Source organism: Stegostoma tigrinum, chromosome 30 (assembly GCF_030684315.1).
Source record: "Stegostoma tigrinum isolate sSteTig4 chromosome 30, sSteTig4.hap1, whole genome shotgun sequence".
NCBI classification, from domain to species: Eukaryota; Metazoa; Chordata; class Chondrichthyes; order Orectolobiformes; family Stegostomatidae; genus Stegostoma; species Stegostoma tigrinum.
Window position 1 is genome coordinate 20,872,089 of NC_081383.1, and position 14,849 is coordinate 20,886,937.

A 14,849-nucleotide genomic window follows, 5' to 3' on the forward strand; every position below is an offset into this window, starting at 1 on the left:
TTTGTGATTCACACTCAGGCTTTATTACTAGTTTAGCCCCATGTCCTCACTCCATCAAACAAACATTGCCATCTCCATGAAGCTCACATCCCCAGATTCATGCTGTTATCAGCATTGAAAGATTAATTGCCCTTAAACAGGATAGACTTGGTCCAAATGATGCAACCAGAGTTGTTTCCCCCTCAGTTACCAAAGAATTAGTAGCTTGTTCTGTATAATTCTGGGAAATTCATGACTCTGAAGATGCTCAGGTTGAGGCTACCTTGCAGTCCCTGAAGTTCCAAGACAGTACCTTCGTCTCAGGTTGGGCTGCCAGACCTCTGGTGCAGCCAATGAGAAAGTCACTCCTTTAAAATTGTGCCACTGGAAAATTGCACGCTTGAAATCCCTGATTTGTCCAAACATTATTATCTCAAAGTCCCCTCCTTGCATTTTCAATGTTATCTTTGGTATTAAAAACACATGTGCATTTGGGGATCAAATAATCCCCTGTTGTCAAATAAAAATCTCTGTGAATATATGAAAGTCAATACAAATTTGAAAGAATACATAAGGCAGTAAATAGTGCTCAACTTTTGGAGCACAATTCTGAATTTTTCAGCATTGTTTGTCTTGGAGAAAAAGACTTACCAATAGCTGCCAGTTCCCATGTGACTGCTGCTGTTATCAAAGAGGATCAGTTCAACACAGGGAAGTGCCTAACATAAGCATTCCCTTCAGAAGTCTGAAACAAGTGTGTACAAGACAAAGTTAATTTAGTAAAGCACAATGAACTCCAGCATCTTTCAACTTACCACCCAATTGATAGCAACAAATCCAATGAGAATATCTTCACCTGGTGTATTAATTCCTTAATATTTTGTAGCTCCTGCTTAAAGTTAAAGGCAAATATAGCTTAGGTTTAAGTTAAATATTCATCTTTAACTGGCTGTGTGATGCATGGTTCTCAACAGACATGAAATAAAAGATTTATCCTATGATTATATTTGTTGAACATTGCCACAAGTAGAGTTTACCATTTTAATGGCAAAACTGGTGAAAGTTTACAACTGTAATTTTAATACTGGTTGATATTATTAAGATCAATGAAATGTGGATTTACTTATATGAAATACTTGTAGATTTGAGTCAATATAGATTAAAATAACATGATACAAAAAATAACGTGATATAAATTGTACCAAATCATATATCTTAATTCATGTAACCAAACAGTTGAAACTTGCAAGGAAAATGCTATTGTTGACCAAAAGATTTAGAATTAAATAAACGTGATTCCAGACTTCTGTGTAAGTCAATTTAATGCTCAACAAATTAGAATACAAATTATGTATTTTGCATAATATTTTCAATTTAATTTCATTCACAACATAATTAACTTAAATATAAATAGTAAAAATTATTGACCTTATAAACATTCTGTTCATAACCTAAGCATAATACATCACAATAACAACATTCATTTTAGATTCTACTGGCTTGTAGCTTAGTAATTGCATCATTGATAATTAATAGAGGTTTTCAGAAATATTTACAAGAATATTTTAAAAGACTATTCTGAGTAAAGAACTTGTAAATATTAAGAAAAATGTTTACATTTGTTTTCAAATCTATTTTTGAGAATTTACCAAAAGGTATGTAAAAATCTTTCCATTGATAATAATTTTGAATGGTATAAATCTACAGAAATATGAGGCTCAATTTGTTAAAGTTTTGGGGGTGAATCTCACCCCAGATTCAACGATGGAAATACTTCTCACTCAATCTTTCATTCTTGTAAGTGTTTCCAATGTAATCATTTAGCTGTCAGGAAGAACCTTTGCTCATTGGACCTTAATCCTTAATGCTTTATTTCCCCCTTATCCTGTGCAAACACAAATCTGCATGGACCATTTCAACTCCCCCTCCCATTCCTTAGACGACATGTCCATCCTGGGCCTCCTGCAGTGCCATAATGATGCCACCCGTAGGTTGCAGGTACAGTAACTTATATTCCGCTTGGGAACCCTGCAGCCCAATGGTATCAATGTGGATTTCACCAGCTTCAAAATCTCCCCTCCCCCCATTGCATCCCAAAACCAGCCCAGCTCATCCCAGCCTGCCTAACCTGTTCTTCCTCTCACCTATCCCCTCCTCCCACCTCAAGCCGCACCTCCATTTTCTACCTACTAACCTCGTCCCACCCCCTTGACCTGTTCGTCCTCCCCGGACTGACCTATCCCCTCCCTACCTCCCCACCCTTACTCTCTTTCCACCTATCTTCTCCCCTATCCATCTTCAGTCCGCCTCCCCCCTCTCCCTATTTATTTCAGAACCCTCTCCCCATCCCCCTTTTCTGATGAAGGGTCTAGGCCTGAAACGTCAGCTTTCGTGCTCCTGAGATGCTGCTTGGCCTGCTGTGTTCATCCAGCTCCACACTTTGTTGTCTTGTATGGAGTCATTTGCTGTTCCATACTAATTTACATGAAGTTACCATTGTTCACACCAATCAGTGTTAAGGTGTAAATTATATTATGATAGAATTAAGTGCGTGCAAATAAATGTGTTTACACAATATGATGCTGTCCTGAGTATGTGGCAAGAAGAAAAAACAAAAAAAGTCATCATTAGAAAAAGATTTCCTGAAGAAGGGTCCAGACCCGAAACGTCAGCTTTCCTGCTCCTCTGATGCTGCCTGGCCTGTTGTGTTCATCCAGGTTTACACCTTGTTATCTCATCATTTGAAAAGCCAAGATCTCAGCAGATAAAGTTTATTATTATCCTAACAAAGGAATAGAGGTGAGCAACAATTACTTTTATGACCATTACAACTTAGGCTGTGATGAAAGGTTAATTAGCTTGATTTTTTTGAGAAAGAGAAGGCAACAGGGAAGATTTCCATTCACCTGAAATAGGTGCATCAGGGTTGTGCATTTCCCAAATCTATTGTCAGGACGCCTAAGCAATTTATGAGAGATAATGGTCTAGGCCTGAAATGTCAGCATTTGTGCTCCTAAGATGCTGCTTGGCCTGTTGTGTTCATCCAGCTCCACACTTTGTTATCTATAAACAATTTATGAGATTTGGTTCTCACTTCAATTCATCTGGTGAGGTGTAGTCACCAAAATGGGCTCTTCAGTGCGGCTTACTGCTTTCAGATGGCACAAATCAGCGAGCAGAGTTACAGACTGAGCCTGTTCCACAGCCAATCCCAGTAGGACTGAATCAGCATAAACAGGTTAACCCCATGAAGATCTTAGGCATCTTTGGAAAATAAGGGAATCCTTTAATGATACATATAGGGGTTGGCTTCATAATGTCTGGTACAATTAGAATGTGTAAAGCTAGACACATTTGACCATACAAATTGTAATCAATACGCCTTCCAATTTTTCTAAAGGATCAGATTTAAGTGAGCATCTGGTTTTCAATTTTCACAGTTTCTTTATACTTCTGCATTTTATTTTAGATTTTGCCAATGTTTCTGAATGCTTAAAAAAATTGATATAATCTTCAAATATTTAATGGGGGGTGAATTTTAATTAAATAATAACTTTTTATCAGCTCGTCAAAAGAAAATTAGACCAGTAATGCCTGGCTGCTAAAGTTACCTGAAAACAAGGAATAGCATTCACAGACTTCGAACAGGAGAGCAACAGAGAGGGAGGGAACACAAAAACAGCTTGTCTAGTATCAGTTTTCACAGGAGCTTAGGGACCCACAAGGTATTGAAACACAAGTGCAGACTCCTATGGCAGTCAAGAAAAGGTCAAGTTTATGATGTGGTCTGATTTGGATGGATCCAAAATACAGGATTTGATTTGATGCAGGATGACAGGGAACAGGGAGGTTATCACTGTGTTTGAACGACACTTGTTTCATTTACTATTATGACATTAGCCATCTTAAACTTTTGGCACACCTAATGATAGCCACAGACAACTACCTCGACAGGTTTCCTGTAGGCACCTCATAAAATGGGAATGTTAAACACATGTTAAACATTCCTCTGCTATTAACTGTGACCATGATTTCTAGCCTCATATATTTTACGAATCTAAAAACAGAAATCTAAAAAACCAGAAAATGCAGATGAACACTTAGTTATCACCCTTCAAACATAATTCAGTTAAAAGTTTTAAATGACAAAACTGAAATCTTTGCTTTTAATTGGATTGATAACCAGAACCCAGTATTCTCAAGAAGAGTCATTTTGGATTCAAAATGTTAACTCTGTTTTTCTTTCCCTCTCTACAGATGTTGCTGGACCTACTAAGTATCTCAAGTATTTTTTATTTTAATTTCAGATTTCCAGCAACAACAGTTTTTTGCTCTTGTCCCCAGGAAAATGTTCTCAGGACATGGTTTGAATCCCACTGTGGCAGATGGTGAAATTTGTATTTAATATAAAATTGGAATAAAATTTTGGCTTAATGGTAATCACGTAAGTCATCTTGATTGTTGTAAAAACCCACCTGGTTCATGAATTTAGGTAAGGAAATTTGCCTTTTTGCCTGGTTAGGCCTACATATGACTCTAGGCCCACAACAATGACTAGCACCTGCATAATTTAGGAATTAGATATTTCAAGGCCACAAACAAAATATAAAAATTTCTTCAATCAACCCCACACTCATAAATAGCTTTAGGATCTCCCCGTTGGAAATTCATTTATTTGTGATTGTGATGAAGAAGTGGAGGAGGAGACAAGAGAAAGGTATAACATTGTTGAAGAAAACTGGCCAAACCTGTGACCGTTCCTCCCTCCATGACTCTAAAGGCTCAGGAGATCTTGAAATAGATTAAATGAACATGCAATCACTTGGATTGAGTGCCTGCTGGAGAGTACAGATTCTAGAGAGGAAACTTGGTTCTGTAAATGCCTCACTTTGCAGGCTTACAACATACTGGTAATGAAACAATGGCAGAGGATCCATTCATGTCAACTTCCAGTACCTGCTCCTCCAATCACCTTGTTGTGGAGTCAACAACACTTTCATCCCATGCATAGACCACAAACATGCAGAGTAAGTACATTGCAACATTAGTCTACTACTGATTTAATACCTCGCCTGACACTTTGGACACTCCTCCAAAACCTTCTCATAAACATGTTCGGCTGAACAATACATTGATTATAAATTTTTGTTAATAGAAATTTTTGTCAAGAAAAAGAATATGGGTCAAAGGCAGGAACATGGAGTAAGGCCACAGATCAACCACAATCTCATTGAATGGTGCAACATACCTGTGGGGCTGAATGGCCTACTTCTGTTCCTATCTTTCTACATGGTGTGTGGACCACTTGGACAAAGTCATCCAGTACTGGCCAGAGCATTTCTCACAAATTGTGTATTCATCTACATACTGACCTTCATAAGGAGCAACTCTGTACATTCGTCGGCAATGTCTGAAATGGTGGCTATAAGTTTTAGATCAAGTGGCGGTGTTTCTCTCTGAGATGGTAGGCCTTAGTTCTTCTGTGTTTAAATTATAAGCTACCATTGCTGATCAGACAGCTGTCTTTGAGTCTTTGAAAACTTTAATGCACAAGTGGAGGGTTGATGTGAGAGAAGCATGGAATAGATGAAAGACAGGAGGTGCATGATTACACCCTCAGCACCTTGCATATCAAAACAGGAAGCAAAATGATGTATAAGAAGCTGCATAAGGCAAACACATACCATCATCCTGGATAGTTTCACACAAAGTTGCAACCATGGCCTTGGTGACAGGCATGCCAAAAATTCCAAGCTGGATGAGGACAACCAATGGGGAGGTGAGAACAAGCCACAGTGCTTATCCATCACTCACCCATTGCTGATCCCTCCCGCTATCTGAGAACTTGTCCTGTGATAAAGAAATGAGTATTCAGTAATTACATTGAAATACGTTTGAAAGATGTACATACTTTCACTAAATAGTTGGTGCCATACACAATCTGTAAAATGGGAGTGTGATATTTGCAGTAGTGCTATATGTGTGGTGCAGCATGCAAATTGTCAGGTGAATCCTGATGGATAGTAATTGTTGCTGGGTGACTGATAAGGGTGTGGACCATTGAACAATGGGAAGAGTTGGTGGGTGGTTGGTAGGAGATGGCTTTGAAGATATATTCACTGACCTTGAGTACTCGTGTCATTGAATGTCACCTGGTACTGAGATTCCTGGCCTGGACCTTCTCCACCTTGTCTGTCTGAGAGTCCTCCTAGTCCTCTGTGGATAGATGATGGCCTTTCTCCTTCTTTCAATGTCTTCACTGCCTATAATATTATATCAGAGAATTTAAGAGGCCTCTCTGGGACCAGCTCCAGCCCTCTGGCTTCTTTCTCCTCCAAACATATTTTCTAGTCAGTCGACTGAATTTCTGCACCTTCTCTTTAAGAGTAAGTTAGACAATTTTAATAGTACTAGCTTCACACAAAGGTAACCTCCTTCCCCTTGCCCCTTCTCAATGTCTAGCTTCTCAACAATGTGTTTAACTGTGAACTCTATGCCACAACCTGGGAAATTATCATGTAGAGTGACATTCACCTGCTGTCTGCGTCATTTTAATCGGGTATGAGGTATTGTTCAAGGAAAACCCTGGGTCCTTTAATGATCCTTATCAGTTTTTTAGCTCTGTATCTTTTATGCTGAATGGCTCAATTCAAACCTCATAAGGAGACTTAGCAACATCATTAAAGTAGTAGTCCACCCGAATTCACCAGGATACTAATAACCTGTTTGGCAGGTCTTAGGAGAATTTGTTCATCTTGCGATGACTCTGAAACTGTAAACTGAAAAGATTTTTCATTTGATATTTTCCCCAAAATTAGCAGGACAGTAGGTGCACTCACTATTATTCGTTCATATGTTGTGGGGACCACTTGCAAGGGCAGCATTTCTTGTCTGTCTCGAGTTACCCATGAGAAGTGATGGTGATCCACATTCTCAAAAAGCTGCAGTCCATCTGGTTGGGTACAAACACAGTGCAGTAAGAAAGAGATTTTGACTCACGACAATGAAGACAAAAGGCAAATGTAATTCATGGCAGGAAGTTTCAGGACTTGGAGGGGAAGTGCAGGTTCCCATATGTCTGCTGCCTTTGTGTGCTTTGTGCATTGTAAGGTGCCATCAAAGGAGACTTGCTGAGTTGCTGCAGTGCATCATTGTTGTGTGTTGGTAGCAGAGGGTGTGATGTTCATTGAAAGGGTCATTTTGCTCCAGATGGTAGTGAAGTCCTTGCAGGTTCTTGAAGTTGCACTCATCTAGGAAAGTGTGGAATATTACATCACCTTCCTGACTTGTACCTTGTGGATGGTGGACAGTCATTGAGCAGTCAGGAGTTGAGTTAGCCACTGCAGGATTCCTAGTCGCCAATCTACTTTTGTAGCTATGGTATAAGAACATAAGAACTAGGAGCGGGAGTAGGCCATCTGGCCCCTCGAGCCTGCCCCACCATTTAATAAGATCATAGCTGAGGTTTTTGAGACTCAACTCCTTTTACCCACCCACTCACCATAACCCTAAATTCCTTTACTGTTCAAAAATTTATCTAGCCTTGCCTTAAGAACATTCAGGGAAGTAGCTTCAACTGCTTCACTGGGCAGGGAATTCTACAGATTCACAACTCTTTGGGTGAAGAAGTTCCTCCTGACCTCACTTCTATATCTGCTTCCCTTTATTTGAGGTGATCCCCTCTAGTCCTAGTTTCACTTGCTAGCAGAAACAACCTCCCTGCCTCCACCTTATCGATTCCCTTCATAATCTTATATGTTTCTATAAGATCTCCCCTCATTCTTCCGAATTCCAATGAGTTTCATCCCAGACTACTCAGTCTCTCCTCATAATCCAACCCTCTCTACTCTGGAATCAACCGAGTGAATCTTCTCTGCACCCCCTCCAGTGCTAGTATATCCCTTGTCAATTAAGGAGACCAAAACTGCACACAGTACTCCAGCTGTGTCCTCACCAGGACCCTCTGCAGCTGCAGCATAGCCTCCCTGTTTTTAAACTCCATCCCTCCAGCAATGGCAGACAAAATTCCATTTGCCTTTTTAATTACCCGCTGCACCTGAAATCCCACGATTCGTGCACAAGGACAGCCGAGCCCCTCAGCACAGCAGTGTGCTGCAATTTTTTACCATGTATGCATATGGCTGGTCCAGTTAAGTTTCAGCTTCCAAATGAAGGCCTTTAATCCATGAAATTTTCTCAAAAAAAGATTCTACAGATTCAAATTCCACAGAAAATGATAGAATTGCTGAGTAGTTCTGACGTTACCTGTGGAGAGGGCAACAGAATAAACAATTGATACTTCTGGGCATGTGGAATGTTTCCAGCATTTTCTGGTTCTATTTCAGATTTTCAGCAACTACAGTATTTTGCTTTTGATTTCGTCAGTCATGAAGCTGTTTCAGACTGGCAGCAATAAAACCACCAAACTAACTGGAAGTTTTGTGATAACAAGGTGTAGAGCTAGATGAACACAGCAGGCATCAGAGGAGCAGGAAGGCTGACATTTCGGGCCTAGTGTAGTCTTCTTTAGGCAGGATAGTGTTCCAGCTCCATTCAAACAAAACAGTCACATTGTGATTGTTTCCTGGATCCTGTTTGTTTCCATTGTTTGGAAATGAATGAACAGAGCATTCCCAGAGGAATTGGACCCATTTCTATGGAGGCTGTGCGATTTGGAAGTTCATATCCAGAGGATCTTTACTCAAGATACTGCACTCCCGTCTGCCAGTTAACTTCATAAGCTGTTTACTCCCAATTTATTCTTCATGAATGAAAGCACTGCCCTGATGAAAGCATCCATCATGATGTATTCCTCAGGTTTCATGTCTTTTTCAATCCTTCTATATCAAAAATTTCAGTTTTATGTCTAACCAAACAAACGTTCCACTTCTCTGCAGCCAGATTTAATGAGCTCACCAAGCAACAGAGCTGATTTAAATATTAACATCTGATTTACTTTTCTTCCACACTGTTGCTCTTCAGTATAGAACCATATCTCCCATCACTATGTTTCCCAGCGGTGCACACATCTTTTACTGGCACATCTCAACAACTTGCTCTTACCAAATCAGTGCTTCTTCCTCTTGTTTGTTCCGATCAAAAGCTACTGTTCATAAATTGGCTTTTTGGTTTTGGTACTTATTGACAAATTGATTGTGAATGTTTTAGCTTGGGAAATAGTTGTAACAGAGACCACTCCTTCCTTTAAGAGTAAATATTGGAAATAAAGAAAGACGCATGTCTATTCAAAGCGAGCAGGCAATCAGCATCAGTTTTCAAGCCAATATCGACACATTAGCTTCTTTATGGTTTATCTATTTATGAACAGGTACTGTTTTCATTCCCAAATTATCATCACCTTTGCAACTTGTACAAGGGGGCATCGCTACAAATTGAGGGGTGATAGATTTAAGACAGATGTCAGAGGCAGGTTCTTTACTCAGAGAATGGTAAGGGCATGGAACGTCCTGCCTGCCAATGTAGTTAACTCAGCTACATTTGGGGCATTTAAACAGTCCTTGCATAAGCAAATGGATAATGATGGGTTAATGTAGGGGGAGGGGCTTAGATTAGTTCACAGGTCGGCGCAACATCGAGGGCCGAAGGGCCTGTTCTGCGCTGTATTGTTCTATGTTCTAACCACTGTCCCAAGGAATTTGAGGGCTTTTGTTATAAATGCTGGATATTTTGATATGTGGGAAAGAAAAATAACGAATAAATCAAGCATTAATAAAATTATTTTGAGTAATTTAATATGTTTACTTTCTTTACATTATTAGAAATTTCGACCACAGGTATAATCATTCTGGTATTTTCACTTGACTCATGTAAAAGTATGACATAGGGTTGCAAATGAGTGCCCCCTTACCCTTGTTCAATATATGAAGAGATACTTGAGGCCATTTGTTATAATTTACTGCCCAAAAAGTGAGTGATGTCTTACAGGCAGTGCAATCAAGTGAAGAGCTATAATCAATAGTGTGGCACGAGAGCACATTCTAATAAAGATCTTGAGTAGCTTTATATTCTTTGGCATTTGACACATCTCATTTGAAAAAAAAAACAAAATCTCAGACACTAACAGGTTAGGCGCAGAAAAGCTGTTTCTGCTTGTTAGAGATTGAGAAAAAGGGTTTGAAGCCATAGAATAGGCAGTGGCTTTTTAAGATGAGATAATGCAAGCTCCTCTCAAAGGGCCGTGAACATGTTCAAGGTGAAGATTGTTGGATTTTTGGTCAATGAGGGAAATAAATTACATAGGGATAGGTGAGACATAGGCATTGTTGCAAAAGTTCAGTCATGATCTTATTGAATAACTAAACAGGCTTGATGGGCCAGTTTACACCAGTTTATGTTCATTTTCTCACGTTTTGAAACCATCAGCACAGATTAGTCAATGTACTTTCCTCGTATTGAATCATTGATTTAAAAAGTATTACATTAGTTGATTTTGTAGACTTGCTCACCGAGCCAGTGTGTTTGATTGCAGATGTTTCGTCACCCTGCTAGGTAACGTGGTCAGTGCGCCTCTGGTGCAGCGTGCGGTTTCTGTCCTGCTTGTTATTTGTGAACCTCAGTTTGCTGGGGTGGTTGACATCGCTTCTAGTTCTGTTTTTCAGTGGTTTGTATATCAGCCAAGTTCAATGTATTTGTCGATGGAGTTCCAGTTGGAATGCCAGGCCTTAAGGAATTCCCTGGCATGTCTCTGTTTGGCTTGTGCTATTATGGATGTGTTGTCCCAGTTGAATTTGTGTCTTTCTTTGTCCAGGTGTATTGAGATCAGTAAGAATTGGTTACGTCGCTGGGTAACCAGTTAGTATTTATGCATCACTATTGTCAGTTTTCTTCCAGCTTGGCCTATGTAATGTTTCTCACAGTCCTTGCATGGTATTTGATATATTACGTTAGTTTTATTGCCTCTGGTATGGGATCCTTTACGTTTGTCAGTTTGTTGTAGGGTGGTTGTTGGTTTGTGGGCTATTCTGATTCCTGGGTGTCTGAGTAGTCTTGTGGTCATCTCTGATGGTTCTCTAATGTATGGTAGGGTGGCCGAGGCATGTAAGTAACAAACTGGGCAGAATACCAATGCTTCACTGGTGGCACACTGCTAATGTTACCCAGCAGGGTGATGAAATGTCTGCAATCAAACACAGCAGCTCAGCAAGCAAGTCTACAACCTTACCACAACCTGAGCTACAAATCTTCTCAAAAACTTTACTACATTAGTTAGAACATAGAACATAGAACAGCACAGCACAGAACGGGCCCTTCAGCCCACGATGTTGTGCCGACCATTGATCCTCATGTATGCACCCTCAAATTTCTGTGACCATATGCATGTCCAGCAGTCTCTTAAATGTCCCCAATGACCTTGCTTCCACAACTGCTGCTGGCAACGCATTCCATGCTCTCACAACTCTGTGTGTAAAGAACCTGCCTCTGACATCCCCTCAATACTTTCCTCCAACCAGCTTAAAACTATGATCCCTCGTGTTAGCCTTTTCTGCCCTGGGAAATAGTCTCTGGCTATCAACTCTATCTATGCCTCTCATTATCTTGTATACCTCAATTAGGCCCCCTCTCCTCCTCCTTTTCTCCAATGAAAAAAGTCCGAACTCAGTCAACCTCTCTTCATAAGATAAGCCCTCCAGTCCAGGCAGCATCCTGGTAAACCTCCTCTGAAACCTCTCCAAAGCATCCACATCTTTCCTATAATAGGGTGACCAGAACACGACGCAATATTCCAAGTGCGGTCTAACCAAAGTTTTATAGAGCTGCAACAAGATCTCATGACTCTTAAACTCAATCCCCCTGTTAATGAAAGCCAAAACACCATATGCTTTCTTAACAACCCCGTCCACTTGTTCCTCCACACTGCCAAGAATCCTATCCTTAAACCTGTACTCAGCTTTCAAATTCGACCTTCCAAAATGCATCACCTCGCATTTATCCAGGTTGAACTCCATCTGCCACCTCTCAGCCCATCTCCGCATCCTGTCAATGTCCCGCTGCAGCCTACAACAGCCCTCTATACTGTCAACGACACCTCCAACTTTTGTGTCGTCTGCAAACTTGCTGACCCATCCTTCAATCCCCTCATCCAAGTCATTAATAAAAATTACAAACAGTAGCGGCTCAAGGACAGAGCCCTGTGGAACACCACTCACCACTGACTTCCAAGCAGAATATTTTCCTTCTACTACCACTCGCTGTCTTCTGTTAGCCAGACAATTCTGTATCCAGACAGCTAAGTTCCCCTGTATCCCATTCGTCCTGACCTTCTGAATGAGCCTACCATGGGGAACTTTATCAAATGCCTTGCTGAAGTCCATATACACCACATCCACAGCTCGACCCTCATCAACTTTTCTAGTCACATCCTCAAAGAACTCGATAAGGTTTGTGAGGCATGACGTGCCCCTCACAAAGCCATGTTGACTGCATTTAATCAAGCCATGCTCTTCCAGATGGTCATAAATCCTATCCCTCAGAATCCTTTCTAACACCTTGCAGACAACAGATGTGAGACTTACTGGTCTGTAAGTGCCAGGGATTTCCCTATTTTCTTTCTTGAAGAGAGGAATTACATTTGCCTCTCTCCAGTCCTCAGGCACGACTCCAGTGGAGAGCAAGGATGCATAGATCTTTGCAAGTGGCGAAGCAATTGCATTTCTCGTTTCCCAAAGTAGCTGAGGACAAATCTGGTCCGGGCCTGGCGACTTGTCAATCTTAAAGTTTGACAAAATTTTCAGCACTTCAGCTTCCTCTATCTCTATCCATTCCAGCATGCCTACCTGCTCTTCAAAGGTTTCATTCACTACAAAGTTCGTTTCTTTCGTAAAGACAGAAGCAAAAAACTCATTTAGGGCTTCCCCTACCTCCTCAGACTCCACACACAAGTTCCCTATGCTATCCCTGATCGGCCCTACTCTTTCTTTGACCATTCTCTTATTCCTCACATAAGTGTAAAATGCCTTTGTGTTCTCCCTAATCTGTTCTGCCAAGCCTTTCTCGTGCCCCCTCCTGTCTCTCCTCAGACCATTTTTGAGCTCTTTCCTCGCCTGCGTGTAATCCTCTAGAGCTGAGCTTGACCCTAGCTTCCTCCACCTTATGTAAGCTACCTTCTTCCTTTTGACGAGAAGCTCCACCGCTCTCGACATCCAAGGTCCCTTTATCTTACCCCTTCTTGCCTGTCTCAGAGGGACATATTTATTCATCACTTGCAACAACTGTTCCTTAAACAGTCTCCACATGTCTATAGTGCCTTTACCATGGAACAATTGCTCCCAGTCCATGCTTCCTAACTCATTTCTAATCGCATCATAGTTTTCTTTTCCCCAATTAAATATCCTCCCATTTTGCCTAATCCTCTCCTTCTCCATAGCTATGTAGAATGTGAGGCAGTTATGGTCACTATCACCAAAATGCTCTCCCACCACAAGATCTGATACCTGCCCCGGCTCGTTTCCGAGCACCAAGTCTAGAATGGCCTCTCCCCTCGTCGGCCTGTCAACGTACTGCGTTAGGAAACCCTCCTGAACACACCTTACAAAAACAGCTCCATTCAAATCTTCTGCTGGAAGGAAGTTCCAATCAATATTGGGAAAGTTAAAGTCACCCATTACAACAACCCTACTGCGTCCACACTTTTCCAAAATCTGCCGACCTATGCTTTCCTCAATCTCCCTGCTGCTATTGGGGGGCCTGTAGTAAACCCCTAACGAGGTAACTACTCCCTTGCTGTTCCTAATTTCCACCCATACTGACTCAGTAGGCAGATCTTCCTCGACAAAGGAAGCTTCTGTAGCTGTGATACCCTCTCTGATTAGTAGTGCTACAGCCCCTCCTCTTTTCCCCCCTCCCTATTCTTTTTAAATGCTTTAAACCCTGGAACATCCAGCAAACATTCCTGTCCCTGAGAAACCCATGTCTCTGTTATGGCCACAACACCATAGCACCAGGTACTGATCCATGCTCTAAGTTCAACACTTTTATTCCTGATACTCCTTGCGTTAAAGCAAACACACTTTAACTGATCCCTTGGTTCCTTCCCAGGAAAATCCTTCCCACTAGCTGGTCTACCTCTTGCTACTGCCTCACCTGCATCAACTCTCACCTCCGGTATACAGCTCAGGTTCCCACCCCCCTGCCATACTAGTTTAAACCCTCTCGAACTACTCGAGCAAACCTTCCACCCAGGACATTGGTCCCCTTCCAGTTCAGATGCAACCCGTCCTTCTTGTACAGGTCCCACCTTCCCCAGAAGGCATCCCAATTATCTACATATCTGAAGCCCTCCCTCCTACACCAGCTGCGCAGCCACATGTTAAGCTGCGCCCGCTCCCTGTTCCTCGCCTCGCTATCTTGTGGCACCGGGAGTAAACTAGAGAACACTACTCTGTTCGTCCTGCTTTGCAGCTTCCATCCTAACTCCCTGAAATCACTTTTTATATCCTCAATCCTTTTTCTGGCTATATCATTTGTGCCAACATGTAACACGATTTCTGGCTGTTCACCCTCCCCTTGTAGAACCTTATACACCCGATCGGAGATGTTCCGGACCCTGGCACCAGGGAGGCAACATACCTTCCGGGAATCCCGATCCTGACCACAAAATCTCCTGTCGATTCCCCTAACTATCGAGTCCCCTACCACGAGTACTTTTCTATTCTGCCCCCTTCCCTTCTTTGCCACAGTGTCAGGCTCAGTGCCAGAGAACTGACTACTATGGCTTTCCTCTGGTAGGTCATCCCCCCCAGCAGTATCCAAAACGGTATACTTATTGCTGAGGGGAATGCCCACAGGGGATCTCTGCACTGTCTGTCTGTCCCCTTTCCTCCCCCTAACTGTAACCCATCTATCCTTGTTGT